The sequence below is a fragment of the Marmota marmota genome, unplaced genomic scaffold, assembly GCF_001458135.2.
Source record: "Marmota marmota marmota unplaced genomic scaffold, marMar, whole genome shotgun sequence".
NCBI classification, from domain to species: Eukaryota; Metazoa; Chordata; class Mammalia; order Rodentia; family Sciuridae; genus Marmota; species Marmota marmota.
The window spans coordinates 44,333,401-44,357,971 of NW_025999853.1; the positions used below are offsets into that span (position 1 = coordinate 44,333,401).

Sequence of the window (24,571 nt, forward strand, 5' to 3'; positions counted from 1 at the left end):
GGAGGCTTTGATTGTTTTTGGCTTATTTTCTCGAGTGATCTGGATTTGCTTCCTCGACCCCCTCCCCTGTTTCTTCCTCCCCTCCCTCTTTTAGCGAGGTGATACAGGCGACACCTGCTCTCTCTCGTGTTCCATGTTGGAACTCGCACCTTCTCGGTGGTGACAGTGCCAGCACACTGGTGGTGACCGTGGGACAGCGGAGGGTTTCCCTTCCTTCCAGCACACGATGCCTAGAGGGGCAACGGGTGGGCTGCGTGGGGCTCTGCCCGCAACACTTCGAGGCGGGATTGAGAGGCTGCAGCTGGCCAGGAGTTGCTGCTAAGTGGACTCGAGTTGACGGCTCAAAGTCTCCAAGAGGGCACCAGCGGGACCTATCTACGAACTGCGGGAACAGGGGCACCGAAACCGAGGAACACGGGCGTCTTGCGGGGTGGGGGGCATTGGCTAAGCTCAGAGCCTCTCCTTTTCCTGCCCTGAGCCTCCCCAGCAACTCCTCTACCTTGGAGACCGCGACCTGCAAAAGCCGGGGAAGTACGTGGCGGAGGCTGCTTTTCTGAAGGTGAATCATTCCGTCCAATTGCCTTTCCCCAGAGAGCAAGAGGGAGGGCGGGAGAGAGAGGGAACGGAGGATGTATGTGCGTGTGTGTGTGTGAAAGGAAGAGACGACGTGAGGCGAGAGGAGAAGTCTTTACTCGGGGTTAAAAGGCAACGCATCAGAGATGGAATAAGAGCGGTAATTGCTGCAAGCCCTCCTTGATTCTCGCAGTCGGGGAAGCTGAGCGCACAGCGCGCATCCGGCGAGGACAGCGGGCGACCGCGGGCGCTGCCAAGGGCTGCGGGACTTTGGCTTTTTCCTCAGTAAACAAATCTTTTGATTACTTTGACACTGTGGAATAAAGAGGAGGGACCGAAAGACCAGGCTCCTGTACTCCACCTTCCACTCGCTTTAAGGGGATTCTAGTTTGGATGTGAAGATTCCTGAACCCTCTTTTCCATCGGAGGAGGAAACACACTCATACGCGCGCGCGCGCGCGGACACACACACACACACACACACACACACACACGCTCAGGGCCACACTCACACGCCCTCCACGAGCACACACCAACAGACTTCGGTTCCCTATGCCCCTGGATGGTGACGGCGGATTGGCATCTCGGAAGCGATGCGAGAGCGATAAGGCTGGCGCCGGCCCGCGGAAACTGCAGGAACATCGCTAGGTGTTGCCGCCACCGGGAAGCCGGGCTGCAGGTAGGTGGGAGCCGCGCCTCCGGGTCGCCGGCGGGCTCTGGGGACTCGAGCTGCAACTACAGGACCGCGGGCTCGGAAGCCCCCCGTGGGTACACGTCTCCCCTCCCCTGTCTCGGGGGCCAGGGGATTTACGGGGTTCGCCCAGGGAGGCAAGAGATGGGGGCAGATGTTGATCCGGCAGCCGGCGTCTCCCCCGCAAGCTGTCAGGGTAGGGGCGGAGTAGAGGGACGTGGAGAGGGGATGAGAGCGTGCGGAAGGAGGCCAGGCGAGCAGTGCCCTCCCTCTCTTCTTTGCCCCATTTCTCGTTACATTGCGAGTCCATCGGTCGAGGACCGAAGTGGGGTTTAATGCGATCTCTCCCCAAGACCAATCCTGCTCGGTAATCATTTTGGACTCCTAGTAAGGAGTTGGGGGTCGCGTTCAAGGGAGGATCAATGATCAATGGAATGTGTCAGGTCGCCTTTCTGAAATCCCTACTTTCTGTCCACTTCTGATTAGTTAATTCTCAGGCCTGTCTGCAGAGCGTGGGCGTTTCAGTGGGGCTATTGATTTCTCCATCTCTAACTATTTTCATAAAGAATCATGTTGATAAGTTCCTGAGCCTCGTCTATTTAAAGCTTTATTTAGATTTGGGATCACTTTATTACTGAATGAATTAAAGCTTTTGTAAAGGCTACTACTACAAGAGAGCTTCGATCAAGGATTCCTTTATGAACAGCGTTCAGAAAAAGAACAGCTTCGGGGAAACTAATGAGTTTTCTCTATCTTTCCGGATAGAGGTCTCCCAAATCTTGCTAATATTACACGGGTTTTCTGCTCAACTGCTTTGCTGTCCCCCCCCCACCCCCCTTTTATTCTAAAAGGCTAGGTGTCAACCTAGAGGTGTTTTCTTTAGGCTACTGATCTTCACTTATCTGTGGGGAACACGGTATTCCCAGAAACTGCTTTTGCAGGGGAAAGTTTGAGATCTGGCGCCCTGTATCTCCTAGGACTGCAGGTTGTGCTATCCAGTCTCCCCTTGAAAAAGACGAACCTTAGGCTCTTGAAGAACCCTTGGGTAGAGGCGAAGCTTCAGTATTGCACTTCCTGACCGAGTGTTAAACAATTGCCTGAGGCGTTTGGAATCTAATGGGTAGTTACTACAGTGACTAGCTTTCCTCAACTCTTGCTGGGTGCTTTTGGCTTGTGGCAATAAGACAGAAAAGAAAATATCCTCGTTTTTGTGAGTTTGAATCCCCTCTTGATTTTTACAAAATATTGCGTGGGCAAAAAAAGCCCACCCCAAATCCCAAATCCTCAGGCTCTTTTACTCTGAAAAGTACCCCTAAAGCAGTCAGTGTATGAGGGTCCTTCACTCAGGACAGGATGAATTTCAACGACTATTGACTAGATGGTAATTATCTGCTTCCTGTCTTCCCAACTAGATTGTTTTAGACATCAACATTCATACTGTCAAACTGCTCTCAAGCAATATTAAGACAAACAAGTAATTAAGATTTCCATGTAAAGTGATAAACTGAAATAACTAATAACAAGATTAAAAATACTTTTTAAAGCTTTTAAAAATGAAGCCTTAGAGCTATTTGTATTTACTCCAACATTTCCATGTTTGCACATGTACTCTCAGACTGGTGAATCATTTAAAATTTCAAAATTGGCCTCTAACATCATATATTTTAAATAAAAGGGCTGGCACTTTTAATTGTCTCTTTCTCTACTTTATTCTGTTCTGGATCACATTGTGAGTCAATAGTTTAGATCCTGACCTTTTAAGAATTCTAATTTTTAAAGGCATCAATAATTGTTTAAAGGCCATCAGTAACCACATGGAAGCTTATTTTACTTTCATTTTCCTAATTTTCAATGAAACAACTGGGTTGTATTATTTTTAGATATAAGACTTTCAGAACAATGTCACTGACAAATGAATACCTCAGCATAGGGAGTCTTTTAAGAGGCAAACACAGTTTTAGTGGGTGCTTTATTCAAATTAGGTATTTTTAAAGATTAAAATCTTGATATTTCTCTTGCTTTTAAAAATATTTAGTAGTTTAGAATGCTAGACCACAGCTAGTGCTATATGACTCTTAAAGAAGAATCAGAAAACCTTGACATTAAAGCAGACACCTACATAATGCTACAAGTTATGCTGGGGAGGAATCCAAGGTTTCTGAGTATGTGTGATTTTTTTAATCGGAAAAATATTACCTACTTTAATAATGACAAATGGGAGAATGAAGATTGTTTGAGATGCCTCTGGATGTGTATCAAAATGGATATATATTGTTTAGAGACTGCATTATAGTATTTACTAACCACCAGATTAAAAAATGTGATGACATGGCTGTAAAAAAGAAGATCTGCTTTTAGACATGGCCACTTTTCCTTTTTAAAAATTTATAAAATGATGAAATTAGGGGGTGATGGAAAATTTTGGAGAAATTATTTTTTTGTCTTATCAGAAAATTTTACTAGTCCTGGATCAAATATCTTCCATATAGTGTTTTATGACCATCTTGAAATGTATTTTTATATTGAAATATACAAAGTACATCTTAAAGTGGATATATCACTAATTGTGTATTATGGGTTACTCTATTCAGGTAATCTCTCCACCACTTCCCAGACATTTCTTATCAAGGCCTCCTAAAAAAAAAGTACTGTCAGACTGTGCCCAAGTTCAGCTGTAATTGCAAACTGATGAACATTTACTGATGAGTTCTCTAATGCATGTCCCAACAAGGAATGCTCCAAAGTGTCATCAGTTATTTCAAATATATTTAAAAAGATGAAATAACCAGAGTGCAAACAGTTCAGTGCTCCTGCTTTTAATTCTGCAATATTTTATTAGGGATGCCTCATTAAGTCACATTATTCTGCAGCTGTTTTCATTGAAAATTCAAGTAAAAATAAGAAACTTTACTGAGCAATGCACAATGTTTTCTTGGTGAAAAATCACAAGTTGAAGTAAAATAATCATCCAACATTGTCCCCTTTGATCTATGCCTGATATTTACAAATGTAATTTATCACTCTGTTATTAGTAAGGTCCCATCAAAACAAAAAGAAGAAATGCATTAATACAGACTGCTGCAAGATATGAAGGCCAAGCCAACTGACTTAATATCATATTTGGCCCACATGTTTGTACAGTATTTCACCTGATATATCTTACTTTTGAATCATTCATTTTGTAATACCATGTAATATGATGAATTTGCCATTTTGTTTGAAATTATTTGGTTAACTTTAGTTTGAACTACATAAAGCGTATTGAACTACTTAATTATTCCATTGAAAGAGAAGGAGCAATTTTATATTGAGTTACCATGAGTCCTTTTAGAGAACAGTTTTATTTGAGGTTTGAAGTACAATCTGAGATGTGTAATAGACAGACCTAGCAAACAGAGACCTAGAAGTTAGTTTATCTTTTTTAGTTGTCATTGACTATTGGCTTTTGGGTAATTTTCAGAAGGTCTGATTCTTTTCATTCAGCACAGTGATCCAGCGTCCTTGTCATCTAAGTAAAACTAATATTTGTCTTTTGCTTCTTAAAGAAATTTTAGGGTGAATGGTAAGTTATTATAGTGAAAGGAAAGTAATATTTAAACACATTTCTCTGTAAGATCTACCTATATAATCTTTTTATACCTATGTATGCACACACAAAAATGTTTTAATGGAACCCACATACAATGTTGACTGTATTAATGAAGGAAAAACACTTTACCAAAAATAAAAGTTTATTAAGTCTACATTTCTAAGTATGTAGTTTTTCACTATTTCATATGATTTGACCTGCAGCACAACTGTTTTCATCATTTAACAAGGTCATTTATAATTAAATTTTACTCTTAGAGCCATTTTTATATGCAGTATATTTGTTCTTCAATTTTCTTTTGGAGATAATTTTATTTGCTAGAGTTAAAATGCAAAAAGCAAAAACCAAATTTGTCCCCTATTTAGGGATATTTTGGGATGTGTTTATTAACACTGCAACTTGGAATTCCTACATATTTTAAAAACTGAATATAATTGTATGCTCTCATTATTAAATATACTGCTCCAAAGTTATAACACAACCTATGAGTTATTCTGGAGCATACTATTGCAGTTTGCAAATGGTATCTATAGAGTTTTTTGAAACATATTGATATTATACTCTCAGTTTATATTAAGATTTCCAAAACCCACCTACTTCCAATGTGTACACCACATGTATATGTTGGCTTTCATCCTGTGCTGTAATGATAAGCAAGCTAGTCACTGGAATTGGTGTATATCTGACCTGCTTAGGCAATTGATTGGTATTATCATTGGAAACTATAAGACCTCTAATTTGCATGGAAATGAGATGAAAGTGAATATATAAGTTATAAGTAAAATGTTCTGTTTTGTTCACAGTGGTCCATGTAGGGTATGGGATATAACTAAGGAATCAGAGATGATTTGCTTATATTAGATAAAGCCCTTTTAATCACTTCTTTCTGTCTCCTAAATTATTCCATAGTGGCTGTAATTGTTTTATGATTTCCCCTGAATGGCCTGTTAGCAAAGGTACATTTCCCTTTCTCCTAGCAATAGCACAAACGTAGTCATTCAATTAATGTATTTATATTGCTTCTTTTATATACAGTTGATTTTAGAAACTCCTTACAGTGAGATTCAGTAATGTAATGTTGCATTCTAGCAATTACAGTGATAGGATGAATTTAGTACTTTGATAAAATGGAGACAACCAAGCCAAGCAAGTCTCCTTTGCTCTTTAATCTCTTTGTGTTATTATGTAAAGCTAACTCTCTACATGAAGCCTGAAGAGTTCAAAGTAGTATTTGATGAATGCAAAGTTTGTTTTTCTAAATATTTTTTATATTTTTATGGGTCTTTTATTTTTTGCTGTTATGAACTAGTCACTGTATAATTGAATGCATGTGAATGGGCAACTGTTTTGCCCTTTAAAGGTTATGCAAAGATTCAAAACCTTCCAATTTGCAGAGTTAATTGCCTATGGCCTCCCATTGCTGCATATGGAGCTTTCTGTTGTGCTTAATAATATAGAACAACATTTGCCTTTCTTTGGTGGATTAGGTAGCTCTTTATTAACACACCTATGTAGGTATTGGTAGTAGACACTAGACAAAGATATTTGGAAAGGTGCATTTGTGCTTCTTAAAGTTTCCAATTTCAAATGGCCTGAGTTTTGAGGACATAGATTCTCTTTGAAGCAAACTGTATAATTTAAAATTATTATCTATATGTGAAAATTCTGCCAAGATTTGGGGCAGAGTTTTTCTCTCTTTTCAAAACATCTTTCTTGGAGATTCCAGTGTGAATGATACTTAAATACTCAAGGAAATTAATATGTTTACTCTCTTTTTTAATATCCATACTATGCTTGCTGTATTATAAAAAAAGACCATCTTTATAAGAAAAGCAAGGTGTGTTATTCCTCCCAGTTTGCTTTTTCTGGCTTCATGTTCTTTGTTTTTATGAACTGGAGTTAGTAAAGACAGGTAACCATTAAAATATTAATGTGGTCATAGGAATCTAAATAACAAAACATCAAGTGAGTGATAGAACAGAGACTTTGTTGGAATAATTTTTTTTTTTGAGAGAGAGAGCAGGCTCTAAAATTTGGATTAGTGAAACAATAGAGCATTATGCTGGAGGAATGAATGTGTGACTGCTCCCATCAGTTGAGAATTCAAAAATGGCCAATTAGGAACATTTGAGGAAAATAACATATATACTTATATTTTTACCTGTATCCAGCTTATGGTCCGTTCCAAATTCACAGAGGCACTTCCCAGTACTACATTATTTAAGGTAGAAAAATCTGGCTACCATTAACGTTTCTTTTTTAGTTAATCTTGTTTTGGTGTATGGTAAGTCACATCCTCAATTTGTTTGTGTCTGAGTCTTGAGAAAATTTCTTCTTAGAAGTGGCCAGCAGACATGGCAGAAGTCTTGCTTTTGTTTGCATATTTGTATTTTTCTTCAGGAAGTTGAGTTGAATTGAGTGAAAACCCTAACTTTAGTGCTTCCTATCTCTGAAGGAGAAAGGAAGTAGATGATTCACATATCAGTGAGGCCATTCAAAGGAGAGTGAAAGGTCATTGAAATTTCATATGCCATAAAATAGAGGCCCTCTTTTGGGAAGCTTTAGGTTCAAGGAAAATTTCTAACCTAATTTTTTTTTTCAGATTTAGTTCTTGGACTGTTTTATGACAGTTGTTTCCCGCTAAAATATGCATTTCTGTTATTATAAGCCCCTTTTAGAATGACGGTTGATGTGTTTATAAATATATGTTCAGAAATGGGTCAACATTTGTTTTTGCTATTTTAAGATATATTTGCTCCTCACATTATTTGTGGAGTGGTTGAAATTCATTAGGTTGCAATTTCACTTAACAGATAAATTTAAAAAATATTATAAAGCCAATGTGGCTCCGTGGTGAGAGTTCTAGAGATGTTTTGTAGTTCTAACAATAAATGCCATGTGACCACAAGAAAATCACTTTAGTTCTCTATGCCTCAGTTTCACAACAACAGGTTCTTTAGTGGAGTTTTCAAGACAATTAAAATGTATTTTTTTTTCCTGTGTCCAGATCTACTAAGCATCATGGTATGGAAGTACAATAACACTGAGTGATGTGCTTTTGCCTTAAGGAACCTACCTTTTTGTTTCCTGAAGTCAAGAGGCATCTAGCATATAGTTCTGGGCACACCTATAAATACCTCATTAGTGCTCTCCAGTTTTATAAGATTGGAGGAGGATGATGATGATGACAATGATAATTATGGTGGGGACATAAAATTGAATCAGACTAAATCTTATAATTCAGTTTAGTTACATTTGTTAGTCTAAATGATGCTGTTTTGTTGCAAAACTGGTTGTGAGAGGCCCTGGATCTCAGGCTTGTTAGGATTATATGTCCTTGCTCTACTGTTGCTGGTTTTTATAGTTACTTAAATAAAATGTTTTGATCAATCCAAGTAAAACAGATGAATAATCTTTAGATATTATATGATAAACACTTCAAAATCTGTGTATGAATTTAAAAAAAATTATAACTCTTGAGAGTTCATTCATTTTTTCAATAAGTATTGATTTGTCACAGTCATTTCTGCTATAGCCAAAATTCCATAGACTAGGTTTGTGCCTTACACACAAACACTTATTTCTCATAGTTCTAGAGGCTGGAAGTCCAAGATAAGGTGTCAGTAGATCTGTCTAGTGAAGTTCAGCTTCTTGGGTTGAAGATAGCCACCATCTCATTGGATCCTCATAGGGAAGAGAATCATCCTTCTCATGTCTCTTCTTATATGGGTATAATCTCATTCATGGGCCTGGACTTTTGTGACCTAATTACCTCCCAAAGTCCTTTTTTCTAAATATCATCACACTGGGAATTTAGGCTTCAACATATGAATTTTCAGGTAACACAAACATTCATTGCATTCATAGCAAGCACTCTCAAAGTTCTGGGATTATCTCAGTAAACAAGAAAGACAAAGACATCTGCTCTCAGAGTATTTACCATTTCAGTATATTATTTTAACTTTTGAGATGAATCTAAAGGAATTGTTCAGCAATGTATACTGCTATATCTGCTTTTGTTAATAATTCTTATATATTATTGTGAACAACAGACTTGCTTAAAATTAAGTGAAAATGTATGAGCTGGAATAGATTATGAAGAAAAACATCATACTATATTTTTAAGATAAAGCATATAATGCAGTGGATTGACTCCAGCTCACAAGGTCTATCGTTGAACAAAGGGTGATGTAAACAGCTGTTCTTTTTCCTGAATTACATGTACGGAGTGACTTCAGATCAGAGACATGATGTACCTGAGAGCTTAATTAAGGAACTGCACATTCCAATACCTAGAGGAGTCACACTGGGAATGTGAATGAGTGAAGCAGACCAAGTGGAAAATGATGCATGTCAACTGACAGCTTTGGCCACAGTGTTGGGAAGACCGCAGGGAGTGGTGGACGTTCTGGCCAACATCTAATTGGGCAGCTGAGTCCTGGCTCCAATATGATGTTGCCATATTGGAATGTAAGCCTGGTATTGCCAGATTTTCTGGTTTGTAGAAGAGGCCTTGGACATATGAACTTTTAAATGTGAAAGTTTCAGATTTAGGAACAATGGTAATGTGTTCAAATTTGTAATTCCATGTGGATCAACAGAAATATCTGCAGGTCATATACAGTCTGAAGGCCATAAGTGTGACATTATTGACAGAGTATGTATATGAGGACAGGTAGTTAGGAAGATGTGTATGCTGGCTCTTCTGTAATTTTTAGCTATAATCCTCCAGCCCCACTTGCTTCTGAAGCCAGGGTATTGGTGGTAAAGGACTCAGCTGGAGGAACTGAATGAGAAAGATGAGTGATTCAATCTGACCCCTGTATTTAGTTTTATTATTTCAGGTAACTCATTGTATAGTTGATGATGAATTCACTTTGAAGTTGATGGTACTTTGGAGGCTTTGTGGAAAATACTGGAAATGCAAAAATTTAAATTTATGCCAAGTATTTGGAATGATCTCTGGAGTTTCATAATGCTTTCTTTCTTAGATTAGTGTCCCTTAAACTTTTACATGTATGTACAAATCACTAGGGAAAATTTTGTTAAAACTCAGGTTCTGGAATAGGGCCTAATATTCTGTGATTCTAACAAGCTCCCTGGTGAAGCTAATACTGTTGGTTCATGGACTACAATTTGAGTCCTGAGGATTGAGAGAGTATTTTCCTACTAAATATTATTCTATGGACTCAGAAAGGTGGGAGGCCTCTAACTCTTACCCCTTTGACAGATTTCTCCCTGTAGTAAGCAGCCTAACCCTGGTCACTGACTCAACACTTTTCTCAGACTCTTTCATCTGAGCACGAATTCATAAGTGTTTTACTTAGTTTCTAGTCTTCTATTTAGAGAATATATTTTCCCTCAAGACATAAATCAAAAATTGTCCGTTTCTCACATATTAATTCAAGTTTGGCTTACTTCCTACTGTTTGAAGGAAAAACTGTATTTATTTTATAACAAGGCACTATATTATACACAGATATATTCTAGCATAGAAGGTATTTTAGCTCTCTAAATCATTTTTGGAATTTCAACAGTAACTGCAAACTTTTAAGGCTTAGATATCAAAATGTTGGCCACAGTGTCTAGAGTTTTGTTCTACTTCAGTAGCATTATGAGTAGGTGGGAGGATGGACTTGAAAACAAATAGAATTTTCTTTGTGTGTTTATTGCGATTGCAACCTTAAAGTGAATATCTCTTTTTAAACAAACAAACAAAAAAAGTTTGTCCTGCTAATCTTAAATAACTTTCCAAAAATGAACTCTTTATTTAGGATTAAAAAATAACACCTTATGATTTAGGGAGTTTAAACCATTAATCTTTGCACATTAGTAGCATTTTTTCCCCCTAAACTACTTTTGCTGATGAGAGAAAGCGTCTTAGCTCAGATGTGTGACACCTACTCTGCTGTATGACTTGGCACTTAAGTCATAAAGCTTAGTTTACCTGGTAAAATGTTTTATCATTGGTTTTATCAATGCCATGAAATTTTCATATTTACTTGTGGTGATATATTAGTTATAAAATGAGATTAGATTTAGACATATCAGAGTAAAGCAATTTGTTTTTTCTAAGTCATGACAAATATGACTTGAAATATTAATGTTATTAAATTTTACTCAATTTCTTTCTTTTAATTGCTTTGAAGTTTCTAACATATAGAATAGCTTTCTTATAGCTGAGAAATGGTATGAACAGGGTTTATATCATTTAATTTATTTATTAACCCTGTTAATAAAACAGGGTTGTTTTATTAACCCTGTTAGAATCTAAGCTGAGGGGCAGTCCTGTGTATATATATCTTATTTCTGTTGATTCTCAGTGCTTAGTAGATTTCTGTTGATTCCCAGTGCTCTTGCACATACTAGGTACTCAATAAAATTAATGGGAAGATGATCAGTAGTATGTATTGGTAGGATGAATTTTTTGGTACATTTCTTCAATGCACAAAGAAGTAAGTATTCTGTGAAGGATTTTCATTTATTCCAATTGTGTGTGTGTGTGTGTGAAGCATTTATTCTGACCTACACTTTCCATCTCCAATCTGAAAGTTAAAAATGTATACATTCTAGGAAAAAGTTCTAGGACAAAAATTAACTAAATATGCTGAGGAAAATTCCCATTATTTCCACAGTTTATTGTAACCTGGAGATTTAGAGACTACATATGCTTGTGATTCTACTGTTGTATAAATTAAATAATATTTGTCAATGTCAAATCTCAGTGTTGTTAATCACATATGGAATATATTTTGATTGCTCTTGTCAGTAACTTGATTCATCATTCATTAGGGAATTTAAAGCCATTTATTCTTATCTACATAATTACCATTTTCATAATTTATCATGAACCAGATTTGCTTTTTTTAAACTTCAGTAACACTATTGACTGTGATACCATTGTTCTTAGCTTCAATGGTATCGAAAATTTCTGCTGTTATAATTCTAAATGCCATTTAGTACAGACAGTATGCCTTCAAATATTTATCGATTTTATTTTAGTCCTTGTGGGTTAAGTAAGCTTTTCAACTCTTGCTGCTGTAAAAGATTTCATGAAATGAAAACTCTTTGACTATATTTGATTATTAAGAAAATCTGTTTTATAAAACCTAAAAAGTCAATTCATTAGATAATAAGAATTTAAAACTGAATATTTTTGCTTTGTGTTTGTTTGTTTATATATGTATGTATGTATGTATTAGTACCAGGGATTGAACCCAGGGGTGCTTAACCACTGAACCACATTCCCATCCCCTTTTATTTTTTATTTTCAAAGAGGTTCTTGCTAAGTTGCTTGGGGACTTGCTAAGTTGCTGAGACTAGCTTTGAACTTGTGATTCTCCTGCCTCAGCCTCTGGAGCCTCTGGGATTACAATGGAGTGTTATCATGTCTGGCTTGTTTTGTGTTTACATTAAAGGACTGCATTATAAGTATATATTAGTATTCCTATACTCTTGTCAATTTTCTTAAAATCCTTTAATATGAGGTCTTCACTCTTTGAAGTCGAAAGCATACTTTTTAGGACTTTTTAATAATTCTAAAGACAGGCTTTAAATTGAATTTAAATTCAACTTAAACTTTATTTCAATATTTTTCCTTCTATTGTCCAACACATTCAAACTTATGTAATTAATACCTAAGGATGTTGAGGTAGGGCTACTGTGAAACTTACTGAAAAATGCACATCTATTCTTCTCCTCCAACTCAATTTCAATGAGATTATTTAAGAATTTAGAAATATTTTTAAAATCAGTAAATGGAATTCAAATCAAGCTTACTGAACATTGGTGAATTTTGCCTTGGAGCACAGTCTGTGTTAAACTCGCAGGAAGATTGAGCGAGTTATGTTTTTCTCATCTACTATCTTAACAGCTAATTGACCCAGTGTTTAAGTGGACTTAAGGGTTGGTGGCTTTACATTTTGTGAAACTTGCTTTAGGTTCGTTGAGCAGATGGCATGGCAGACTGGAGTGAACCCAGAGTGAAAAGCAGACTGAATAACTTATTGGCAGTCAGAGAATACGAAGGTGGCAGGGTTTGCATTACCTAAGATAAGCAGGGAAGGCGTGTTAGGTAGGGAGCCAGATGGAGAGGAAGGAGGGAGAAAATACAGAGGGGAAATTTATTCTAGTTAGCATCTTTATACAAAGGAAAGAGAAAATCAGCTTGGAGAGAGATAAGAAGTTATACAAAAAATAAATTCCTTGAATTCTTGGGGAATGCAGAGGTGAAAAAAAAAAAAGACAACTGAAGACTACAGAGGAGAGAAAAATGCATGATGCCAAACCAAATTTTTTTCCTTGGTCTTGATAAAAATCTATTCAGAATAAAGAAACTTCTACAAGGGCCTTTTACTAACCTAAGATTAGACATTAGGGGTCCTAGATCTGATACTGCCACTAGATTATTGTCAGTCCTTGAAAAAATTCCCAAACATTTTTTATCATCAGTTTTCTCACTGGCAAATAAGATGGTTGAATTTAATGATTAGATTCCACCAAGCTCTTTAAGTCAGTTATGACCATATGCTTCTGTTCTGTCACTTGAGTATATCTTGAACATTATTTTGTCCTTCCTGTCTGCTTCCTCCCTACACTGAAAAATTAATTTTCAAAATTGTTTTACTTTTTTTTCCCCTGTGATATTGGGGATTGAACCAGGGCCTTGTGCATGCTACTTAAGTCCTTTACCACTGAGCTATATCTCTAATACAGTGATTGTATTTTTAATTGACATAATTTTTTACATGTTTATGGGGTACAGTGTAATATTCAGTGCATCCATACATTATGTATTGATCAAATCAGGGCAATTAGCATATCTATCATCTCCAAAATTTATAATTTCTTTGTGGTGAGAATAAAAATTCTCTATTCTAGCTATTTTAAAGTGCATGTAGACCTCCTATGATGCAGCAGAACACCAGAACTTACTCCTATCAATAAATTCTTCAACTACTTTTTTGACCCAATCTCTTTTCCCTCTCCTTCTGAAGCCCTAAAAACAAATATTTTAGATCTTTAGATTTATCCCAGGCATCCTTGCTGCTCTGTTCCCCCCCCCCCCAATATTTTTTCCTCTATCTTATTCAGATTGGGTAATTTCTTATTTTTTTAGTCCAAAACTTTTATCATTTTAAAAAAAATTTTAAATTGATTTTTTAAAAAATAAATGACAGCGGAATGCATTACAATTCTTATTACACATATACAGCACGATTTTTCATAACTCTGGTTGTATATAAAGTATGTTGACACCAATTTGTGTCTTCAAACATGTACTTTGGATAATGAGGTACATCACATTCCACCATCCTTGCTAACCCTCTGCCCCCTCCCTTCCCTTCCACCCCTCTGCCCTATCTAGAATTGTCTATTCCTCCCATGCTCCCCCTCCCTTCCCCACTATAAATCAACCTCCTTATATCAGAGAAAATATTCAGCATTTCAAAACTTTTATTATTTTTTGATTGACATATAAAATTATACTTATTTGTGGTACAATGTGATGTTTTGATTATATATATATATATATATATATTAATGAATCAAATCAAGGTAATTAGTATGTTGATCTTAAATATTTATTCATTTCTTTGTGGTGAGAACATTTGAAATCTTTTTATAGATATTTTGAAATAAGTGGTAACTATAGTCACCCTACTCTGCAATAGAACACTAAACTATAGTCACCCTACTCTGCAATAGAACACTAAAAGTTCTTCTTTTTTTTAAGTTAGTTGTTGATGGACCTTTTTAGTTTATTTATTTATTTATATGCAGTGCTGAGAATCAAACCCAGTGCCTCACACATACTAACACTCTAACACTGAGCCACAACCCCAGCCATAGAAGTTACTCTTATCTAGGTGTAACATTGTATTCATTGATTATCTTTCCCCATTCTTTCTTCTTCTTTATCTTTCCCAATTTCTGGTAACCATTATTCTAAAACTCCACCTGTGAATGAGATCATGTGGTAGTTGTCTTTCTGTACCTGGACTATTTCATTTAGCATAATGTCCCCCATGTTCATCTAAGTTGTTGCAAGTGACAGGATTTCATTTTATACACACACACACACACACACACACACACACACATATATATATGTCTCATATTTGTTGTCCATTTATTCATGATGCTTAGATTGTGTCCATATCTTGGCTATTATGAAAGGTGATGCAGTGAACACAGGAATGAAGATGTCTCTTTGACACAATTATTTCATTTCTTTTGAATATATAGCCCATGATGGGATATTTATTTGGTGGGAACTTTATTTTTGATATTTTGAGGAAGTTCTATATTATTTTCCATAATGGCTGTACTAATTTACATTTCCACGAACATTGTATAGAACATTTTTGCCCTTTTCTCATACATTTGCCAGCAGTTATTCTTTTTGATAATACCTCAAAAGTGAGGTAAGTTATCCCATTGTGGTTTTGATTTGCATTTCCTTGAAAATTAGTGATGTTCAGCACTTCTTCCTGTTGGTCATTGTCTATCTTTTATTGAGAAATGCCTATTTAGGTCTTTTGCTTATTTTACAATTAGGTTGTTTGTTTTTTGCTGTTGAGTTGTTAGAATGTAAAATTCTCAAAGTCAAGGAACATCTCTTTCTTTTGGCATTATTCTACCCAAGCCTAACCTTTAGTGATTCATTTAGTAAATATTTTAATAATTGGTGTTTAATTTTTTATTCTAAAATTCTAAATGATTTTCATTTCCATTTGTTTTCAGAGGCATAAATAATAGGCATATTTAAATAATACTGTGTTGGATACAAAATACTTCAAAGCACGTGATTTCATTTGAGGTTGTAAAATGGCTGAGAGTTAAGGATGAATACTGTCCTGAATTTCTGGTGAGAAAACTGATAGAGAAATATAGAAAAATCATGCAGCTGGTGAATTCCAGAGGCTGGTTTGAATTTGAAGCCCATCCATTGGGAGATAATTCTCCATGGGTCTCTTAGAACACTAACTACTCTCTTGTTCTGTAATATTTTTTCAAGTGTGTCTAAAAAGCGACTAACCTTGGAAGATCAGGGAAAATTTGCTTGTTGTTCAGCAAAATAAAAATAATCTTTCTTTCTAGGCCAAAAGACAGATCTGATTATAGCCCATTATAAAAGATTCCTCAGCAATGACACAAACCAGTGGAGGTGCATCATTCACATGGGCTTCTTTGTGTCACACTAGTGGGACTTGGGGACAAAGAGGAAATAACTCACATGTGTTTTTCGGGCTGCTTACTGTGGAATGAATAACAGAGTGCTCTCCGTCTTTGGCCCAGGGGTCTGGTGTTTTTTGCCAGCATCTATGAAATATGGTGGGCTAAATTGTGAGTTTGAAAGTATAGTAAAAATCTCAAATTCTTCCCAGTTCTTAATAATATCTTTGTCATATCAAAGGAAACCTGTGTTTCTTTGCTTAGTTTATTTATGTCCACTTTAGTAACCACTCTAGGTAAATTATAATATAATCAGGTGGCATTTTATACTGCTGCCAGGCTTTTAGTACTTCCCTAACTGTGGTCCCTCTGGAGACCCACCCTCCTCTATTTTGCAAAGATCTTTTGGTAGCAGTATAGGGAATAGACTCCTGGGGGTGGGGCAGTCTAGAGAGCCTGGGGGACTAGCTACAGAGCTACTTCAGACTTTCCAGTTGTTGATTGGAAAGAGTTCAAAAACAAGGAGGTAAAAGAAAGGAGGAAAAGAAGGGATCATTTAGAGATAGGTGATGGAACTTCCAGTCTTTGAGCCTGAATTTGTGATAGAGAAAAGAGTCAAGAATGAGTCCTTGCTTAGGGTGATTGGTGGTGGTTGTTGACCAGATCCCCAAAGCTATTGTAGTCTACCTAGATGAAACTAATTGACTTAATTTTAAATATTTTGAGTTTGAGTTTGAATGTCCAGTTAAAATATGTGAGTAGTGGTAAATTTGGTCAGGAGTTCAGGACAGAATTTTGGTTAAGAGATACATATTTGAGAGTCATTGGTGTCTAGGTAGCAGTTGAGAGCTTCTAAATGGATGAGATCACCTAAGAAGTGTTTAAAAAGAAACCAAGAAGAGAGCTTTGGGAAGAAATAATATGGATGAAAGAATCTTTCCTTTTTAAAATGTCTGCATAAAGAGTTGCCTCAATCCCTATTCTTCTCTCCCTCAGTTTTTGTCTGGCTTGCAGCAATCTGGCCTCCATGAGTGACCTCATGAAAGTCACTTTTGTGACAATGATCTGCTTCCTAGAGAAGCTGCTATTAGCAGGAAGAGAGCGCCATAGAGGACAGTAAGGAGAAGCCCAGAGTTCCCTATTTCTGTATTGCTCCCTGTTAGCCCTTGAATATTCTCGGGAGAAAGAATTTCCCTTGTACTCTTTGCTCTCTATGGAGATCTATAGATATTTAAAATATTAAACCTAAGCACTTACAATGTGTGAGGCACTGTGGTAAATACTTGGCACAGATTATCTCTTTTAGTCCACACAATAATGGCAGAAGAAGAGCTACTATTATCACTTATTTTACAACTAGGTAGCTTGGCCAAGGTCTCACAGCTTGTGAGAAGCCATGATGTGTCTTGAATGGACACCCTGCCTTCAGAGCTATTTTTCACCAAACAGAACTGCCTCTCAATTATACTCATTGAAAAATTAGATTTATTCTGCTTAACAGGATGCTGATTAGGGAATTAATCTTGGTTCAAATTACTTATATCTGGAAATCCTGAGCAGGACTTGTGTTTTTCAAGTTTAGAATCCTGTAATTAAAATTTACACTCTAACATCCTCAGCATTTCTTGAATAAGATTCAGATTTCCCATAATGGCTTCCTAGGATTCTTCCATTTTATTCCAAGAAAAGCTTTAAGCTTTTAAGTAATGAGATAAAGAAACAACATTCTAAAAAATTTGAAGAACTCAGGTTATGAACTCAAATATTTATTCCTCTGAGTTAAAAAAAAAAAAGGCCAACTCTTAAAGGAAATGTGAGTGACAGTGTGTCTTTTTCTGGAATTTAAATTCAGGTTGAAATGTTCTAAGACATTTATCTTCTAAAAATCTCGCTTGGGCTCTTTGCTGCCATGTAAGAAATGGGTTTCTTGGGGGTGGGGTGGGAACAGACTGTGCAGCAGCCCTGGTTATAGAACTTGGTTGCATTTGAAGAATATCAATAAGAGAACTTATTAGATGCTAAATGCTTGGTGGGTATTGAACAACACAATCTTCTAATTTTCTGATTAATGACAAAGCCTCATGAAAACATTAATTATATTGAAAGAATTCAGACAATTCCCTTTGTGAGTAAATCTTTTTAAAGATTAATTTTATTTGTAACAAATGGCAGAGTAAAACAGAAAATATATCTATAAATGGGGTTTTCCTGATAATATGATAATACAGTCATTAGACATTGTCTGGTAATATGGATAGGTTTCTATTCTTGAAGGTTATGGGTGTTTTTAATAAGATGATAACATCAAAGGAGGAATAATGTTTTACAGCTACATTGTGTTTCTTTTTAGACTGTCTTTGGAGCCGACTGTTGGAAAAAGTGGGAACATATTGAATATCTTTATTTTTAAAATGAGAGTTTTCATTCAAGTTTCTTTGAAAAATTTTGGAATAAATATTTCAGTTATGTATTCTTTGTGTACTTAATTCACTTTCTTGGTCTGAATTAGAATTCTTGCTCATGGAATGGAATAGGAATTAGTGATAACATGTCTTCATTATCAGTGAGTTATGTATTACTATAGATTACAATCTAAAATTATAAATAGCAACAAAACTTTACAGCTGGGGCTAAGAGAAAGGCCCTCTTCCTTGTGAAAGATAAGATTCAGAGTCATATCATACAAGAGTGTAATTTCATTTGAAGAGCCACTTTGTTGAAGATGATAGGGCAGTTTCATTTTAAATGACTGGGGATACAGAGAAGTGAAAATATGGTATAAAAGGAGCTTATTTGAGATACATATAACTTCAGAGAAGGAGAAAAATATGAAGTTTAAAGAAACAATTTAAACAGAACAACATTAAATAGACACTTCAAATATTTTTCTTTATAAATTTCATTATAATATATAGATGTGATTTTTAAAATAATCTTATAGTTTTTAAGTCAGGAAAAGACCTGGGAGTATATAAAATTCAAAATCCTTACTTTATAAATCAGATTCCAAGGCCCAGAAAAGTAGCCAGACTTATTGAAGGACATAAAGTTAGCTGCAAACATGGTTTCCCAATGGGCTGTTTCTACTCCATGTATTCTTTGCCAGCTTTTTATAGAATCAGAGTTCTGGAAGGGAGTTTGAGAGGCACCTAATCTATCTTGCTTCTTATACTGACTTAGAAGTTATATCTGCATTGATCCAATTAAGGGAAAAAAATCCATAGAGAAGGGAATGATAAAATTTCATTCAATAATTCATTTTGGAGTTTAAAACCCTGCCTATCAATATATTTATTCATTTAGTCATTGTTTATAGAGCATCTACTATGTGTTCATCTGGATGTCTCAAAGGAATCTCAAACTTGACACATCTCTGATTAAACTCATTCCCTCCTCCCTGAAAATTGTTATTCCTCTCTTTTCCTTTATCAGTAAATAACATTTAAATTTGTCTAAAACCCATGAGTTTTTAAATGAAGTGGTGATATTTCATTACTGGATGTCGTTGAAACTTATCATCCTCTAGGTCATGTAGATCAGAAACTCAGGCATAGGCTTTGAAGACCCTGGTCTGGAGCATGGTGATAGGTATGTATATTAGTAGATATTTAATAATTGTTAAAGAGATGGATGGTTGAAGTTTATACTGTGGCCATTTTATTTTGTTTTGCTTTCAGGAAGATGAAACAATGTGATGGGAAAAGTTGTAAAATTAGCTCTTATGTACACGTTGTTTAGAATATCTTAAAGAGAAATTGATAAGATCTTTTAATTGTTTTTTAAAATTTAATTTTTTTACAGCTTTTTGAAAGCTCCTTTTTCCCCAAGGTATATAGGAAGGACATGAGATTAACGTTTATTGAATTCTGTACATTGGGATATACCCTGAATTAGGAACCCTCATATATACTAGACAGTGACCCAGGGCCCAAAGGATCAGTATAAATGTCCTCATTTTATGACTAGTTTAAAGTTAAAGAGATTAGGTACACAGCTGAAGGCCACAAAGCTTATGAGGTGGCAGTTAGAATTTGAACCCTGGTGGTTTGAATTTAAAGGCAAAGGCTTGATATAGTCTTCAGTTATTTTCTGTTGATATTTTTAATTTACAGAGGTCACTTGGCATTCTAATCCTGTTTTCAACCTTGTTTATGTTTATACTGAGTATTATGCCCATTAGCCAGTCAGAAGTAAGTCCCTACCTACCTTCAAAGAGCTTTTGACATAATTAGCTATGGTGTTACCAAACATCTTGTTTAACCTAACATGATTACTGTGGAAAAACATTTTAAATTGCTCTGGCTCACAAATCCAATACCTGTGACATTTCATTTCTCCTACTGAATTGTTTCAGTTACATGATTTTTGAAATTCTTTTTGGCATGTTAAAGACTATATAATTCAAGTAACAGTGAGAGAGAATTTTATCTAGATAGAACTATTGGGGCCCTATTTTGGACACAGGTACAACTTTAAATGACATCTATTAGGACGTCTACCTTATTATAATAAAATTGCTTATTTTATTGCCTTAATCCTTAAATCACATGGTACATGAGGAAGATACTACTCTTTGCATATTTCCCGGCTCATTGTTGTCTCTTAGTAAATGTTTATTGAGGATAAAAGAAGAAAGAAAGGAAGGAAGAGAGGGAAATAGAGAAGGAAGGAGGAAAGCATCATTTGTTTTCTGTTGTCTAAACCTGTAATTTTGTCAAAGAATATTAAATTTGTCTGAAATATTTTCATTTTTTAAAGAATGGTTTCACTGCATGATCTATATTGTTTTGCTTTTGACAATGAAGTTCTGTGATAATTTGTTTTAAAAGGTTCCCATTACATTTAAGTGAAACATGTATTCGGAGGATGTAGCTCAATGGTATAACACTTGCCTCATGTTCCTGAGACCCTGGGTTTGATCCCCAACACTGCACAAGCACACACAAATATATGTATGTGTATATATATATATATATATATATATAACTAGTATTTCTTTCAAACCTTAGAAACATTTCAGAAGAAGTTGTATCTTAATACCAGCTGTATGGCTGGGAGATTTCTTCCCTCAGAGATTGTCTAAACTGCTCACCCAATGTGACTGATGGTAATGATTTAATATCAGATTTGACTGACATAAAATATTTTTACTTATTATTATTATAGTGATAACACATTTTATATGTATATATACATATATATGTGTGTGTGTGTGTGTACAATACAGTTACATTCTGAACATCTTCATAATACTCCATGAATTTTTAAAAATGATAGATGTGGCTGGGCATGGTGGCACCAGCCTATAATCACAGTGACTTGGGAGGCTGAGGAAGGAGGATCACAAGTTTGAGGCCAGTCTTAGCAACTCAGCGAGACCCTATGTCAAAATAAAATATAAAAAAGGTATGGGAATGTGACTCAGTGGCTGGGAAACCCTGTTTGATCCCTGATAGAGAGAGAGAGAGAGAGAGAGAGAGAGAGAGAGAGAAAAGTGGGCCTATAGCCAGTTTCTTAGCATTGTAATAGAGTTATGTATTTATTATTGCATGATCTCTGTATTATCTGAATGCAATGCATCAAAAAGGATAGAAAAAAGAAGTTTTTAAAGTATCCTATAAAAATTTCATTTGTTGAGGAGGAATACCTTATCTGAACAACTCATTGTTTTCTTAACCCATTTGGGCTGCTGTAATGAAATACCATAAACTGGGTATTTTACCAACAATGGAAATTTATTGCTCACAGTTCTGGAGCGAGGGCTCTTTCTTCATAGTGCCTTCTCATCATTTCAGGCATAGGTAGTATGTAGCCTCATTGGTGGGAAAGGCAAATAAACTCCCTCTGGCCTCTCTTATAAGGGAACTAATCCCTTTCAAGAATGCTCTGACCTCATGATCTATTGCATTCCAAAGTTCTCCATTCTAAAATCATTACCTAGGGGCTAAGTTTCCAAAGTATGAGTTTTGAGGAATATATTCAGATTGTAGCAATTGTCAAAGGGAATGTCACTTAACAGAAATTTTTTGTTACTGCTCCAATTTTGTTCTAGTCACAGCTGTCGTGTACAAGTACAGGCCTGTGTTTCAGAATCTGGAATTGTTCTGTAATGTAAAATTTTAGCCCAGCAGAGCTCAAAAATGGTGCATGGAAGATGAGTTTGCTTATGTTCTCCCTTTTTCTTTTCAAATATAATAAATCATATCTAAAAGTTGCCTATTGGTAGAGAGGTAATGATTGATAACAATGATTATACTAAAATAATAATGGCAATGATAAAATTAGACAATTAGAGAGCCCATGTAACACATTAAATGTGATGAATCATAACAACATGGATAATATCATGATGCTGGAGAGAAAATCATTTATTGGTTTTAAAATATGGGTCAATCAAGAAATGTCACCACATGTGATGGACATCATTATCCAAAGTACATGTATGAAGACACGAATTGTGTCAACATATTTTATATACAACCAGAGATATGAAAAGTTGTGCTATATATGTGTAATAAGAATTGTAATGCATCCCACTGTCATTTATTATTTTTTTTAAATCAATTAAAAATATGGGTCAACCAAGAAATGTCACCACATTTAAAACTAAATGTAGTTTTAAAAATTGTGGGTACAGAATGTTCTTGTTTGGAGTTATGGTAAGAGGTGAATAGTCAAGATGGTCTGTTATCTGATAAATCCATATTGTAGTTGGACTTTATAGATCTAAGTAGTTCTTAGTAAATTCCACAGAAAAGCAATAAACACATATGTAACTGATAGAATAGATAAGCAAACATGAAAATGGAAGAACATAATAGCAGAGTGATCTGTCTTAGAATGCTGGCTGCTTGATGTTGAAGTTGGAAAAGTTTCAAAACTAGTATTTCTTTCAAATATTAGCAACATTTCAGAAGAAGTTGCATCTCGATACCAGCTGTATGGCTGGGAGATTTCTTCCCTCAGAAATTGTCTAAACTGCTCACCCAATGTGATGGTAATGATTTAATATCAGATTTGACTGACATAAAATATTTTTACTTATTATTATTATAGTGATAACACAGGACTCTAACATATACTTTACTTTGTTCTGCATTTATAAAAAGGATTTCAATTATGTTAGCCCTCAGGGGTACTATCAAGTCTTGCCCAGGGTTGTTAGGACTGCAATTTTCTCTTCTGGTTTCCATAAATCACTGAGACAACAAGATAAATACGAGGAAAGTTATGGTACTTTGAAAGAATGTGGAAATACATATAATATGTGAAGGGTCTTAGAATCTTATTTAACTTTTTAGATGTGCACTTATATTATAAACTTTCTATTATATACTTCATGCTTATTTCTAGTATACAGGCATTATCAGTTCTGAATAGAATATGCTAAACAAAATAATTTATTAAAAAATCTGTTATTTAACAGGGCATGGTGGTGTACACCTATAATCCCAGTGACTTGGGAAGGTGAGTCAGGAGGATCACAAATTCAAGGCCATCCTGGGGAACATAGTTAGACTCTGTCTCAAAATAAAAAAAATAATGTAGCTCAATGGTAGCATGCTTGGCTAGAATGTGTGAGGTCCTGGGTTCCCCACTACTGGAAACAAAACAAAACAAAACTATTATTTACTTAAAAACAACTACTGTGCTATTTTTCTCAGTCTTATGTATCACCTTCCATAAGTGGCTTCATTCATTATTATAATCAATATGCACTTACAAAATTCTTACTCATGCTTATTCAAGACACAGAAAACCTTGGAAAGCCAAGTATCACAAGTACTCACTCAGCAATATAGAAATGGTTGTGTGCCAGGTGTCTCTGCAGATGTATTGAAGAGAGTATAGAATTTGGAACCACACAACTAGGACTGAAGTTCTAACTTTATTAATTAGTAGCTGAATGATAGTGGTCAAAGCTCCACAGCCTTTACAAAAACTAGCTAATGTTGAGCTCATTTCATTTATACCTCTGCCATTCCTCTACCCACACATTATTTTCTAGAAAGTTCAGCTGTTTATCATTTCTTTTGTAACTATTTCAGTCTTTCTCTAAAATATAATTATTGAAAAATATTTAGCCACAATAATATAATCACAACTAAAAATTAACATTAATTTCTAAACATCATCATGTGCATGTGTGCATGAGTGTATGGATATACATGTACACATATACAACTACAAATACAGATATATACAGTCATGTGTGTTTAACCATGGCATATAGCCTAAGAAATGTGCCATCAGGTGATGTCAAAATTGTACAAATATCATAGAGTGTACTTACCCAAACCTACACGACACAGGTCAATCACCTTTAGGCAATCAAGAGATTGTTACTGGTTTAACATGGCATACTGTTTTATAATGGAGTAAGATATATATATATTTTTTTTTTAAAGAGTGAGAGAGAGAGAGAGAGAGAGAGAGAGAGAGAGAGAGAATTTTTTAATATTTATTTTTTAGTTCTCGGCGGACACAACATCTTTGTTTGTATGTGTTGCTGAGGATCGAACCCGGGCCGCACGTATGCC

At 35.6% G+C, this 24,571-nt stretch overlaps 1 protein-coding gene across 3 annotated transcripts in view; it reads left to right on the forward strand.

Annotated features, from left to right (window-relative positions):
- The first annotated feature begins 253 nt into the window (after positions 1–253).
- Tafa2 (TAFA chemokine like family member 2) overlaps positions 254–24,571 on the forward strand; it is a 422,581-nt gene continuing 398,263 nt past the window's right edge. For all 3 annotated transcript variants that reach the window (XM_048805995.1, XM_048805989.1, XM_015483069.2), the window contains exon 1: positions 254–1,252. The gene's annotated coding sequence lies outside the window, so the exon portion shown is untranslated. The remainder of the gene's footprint in view (positions 1,253–24,571) is intronic.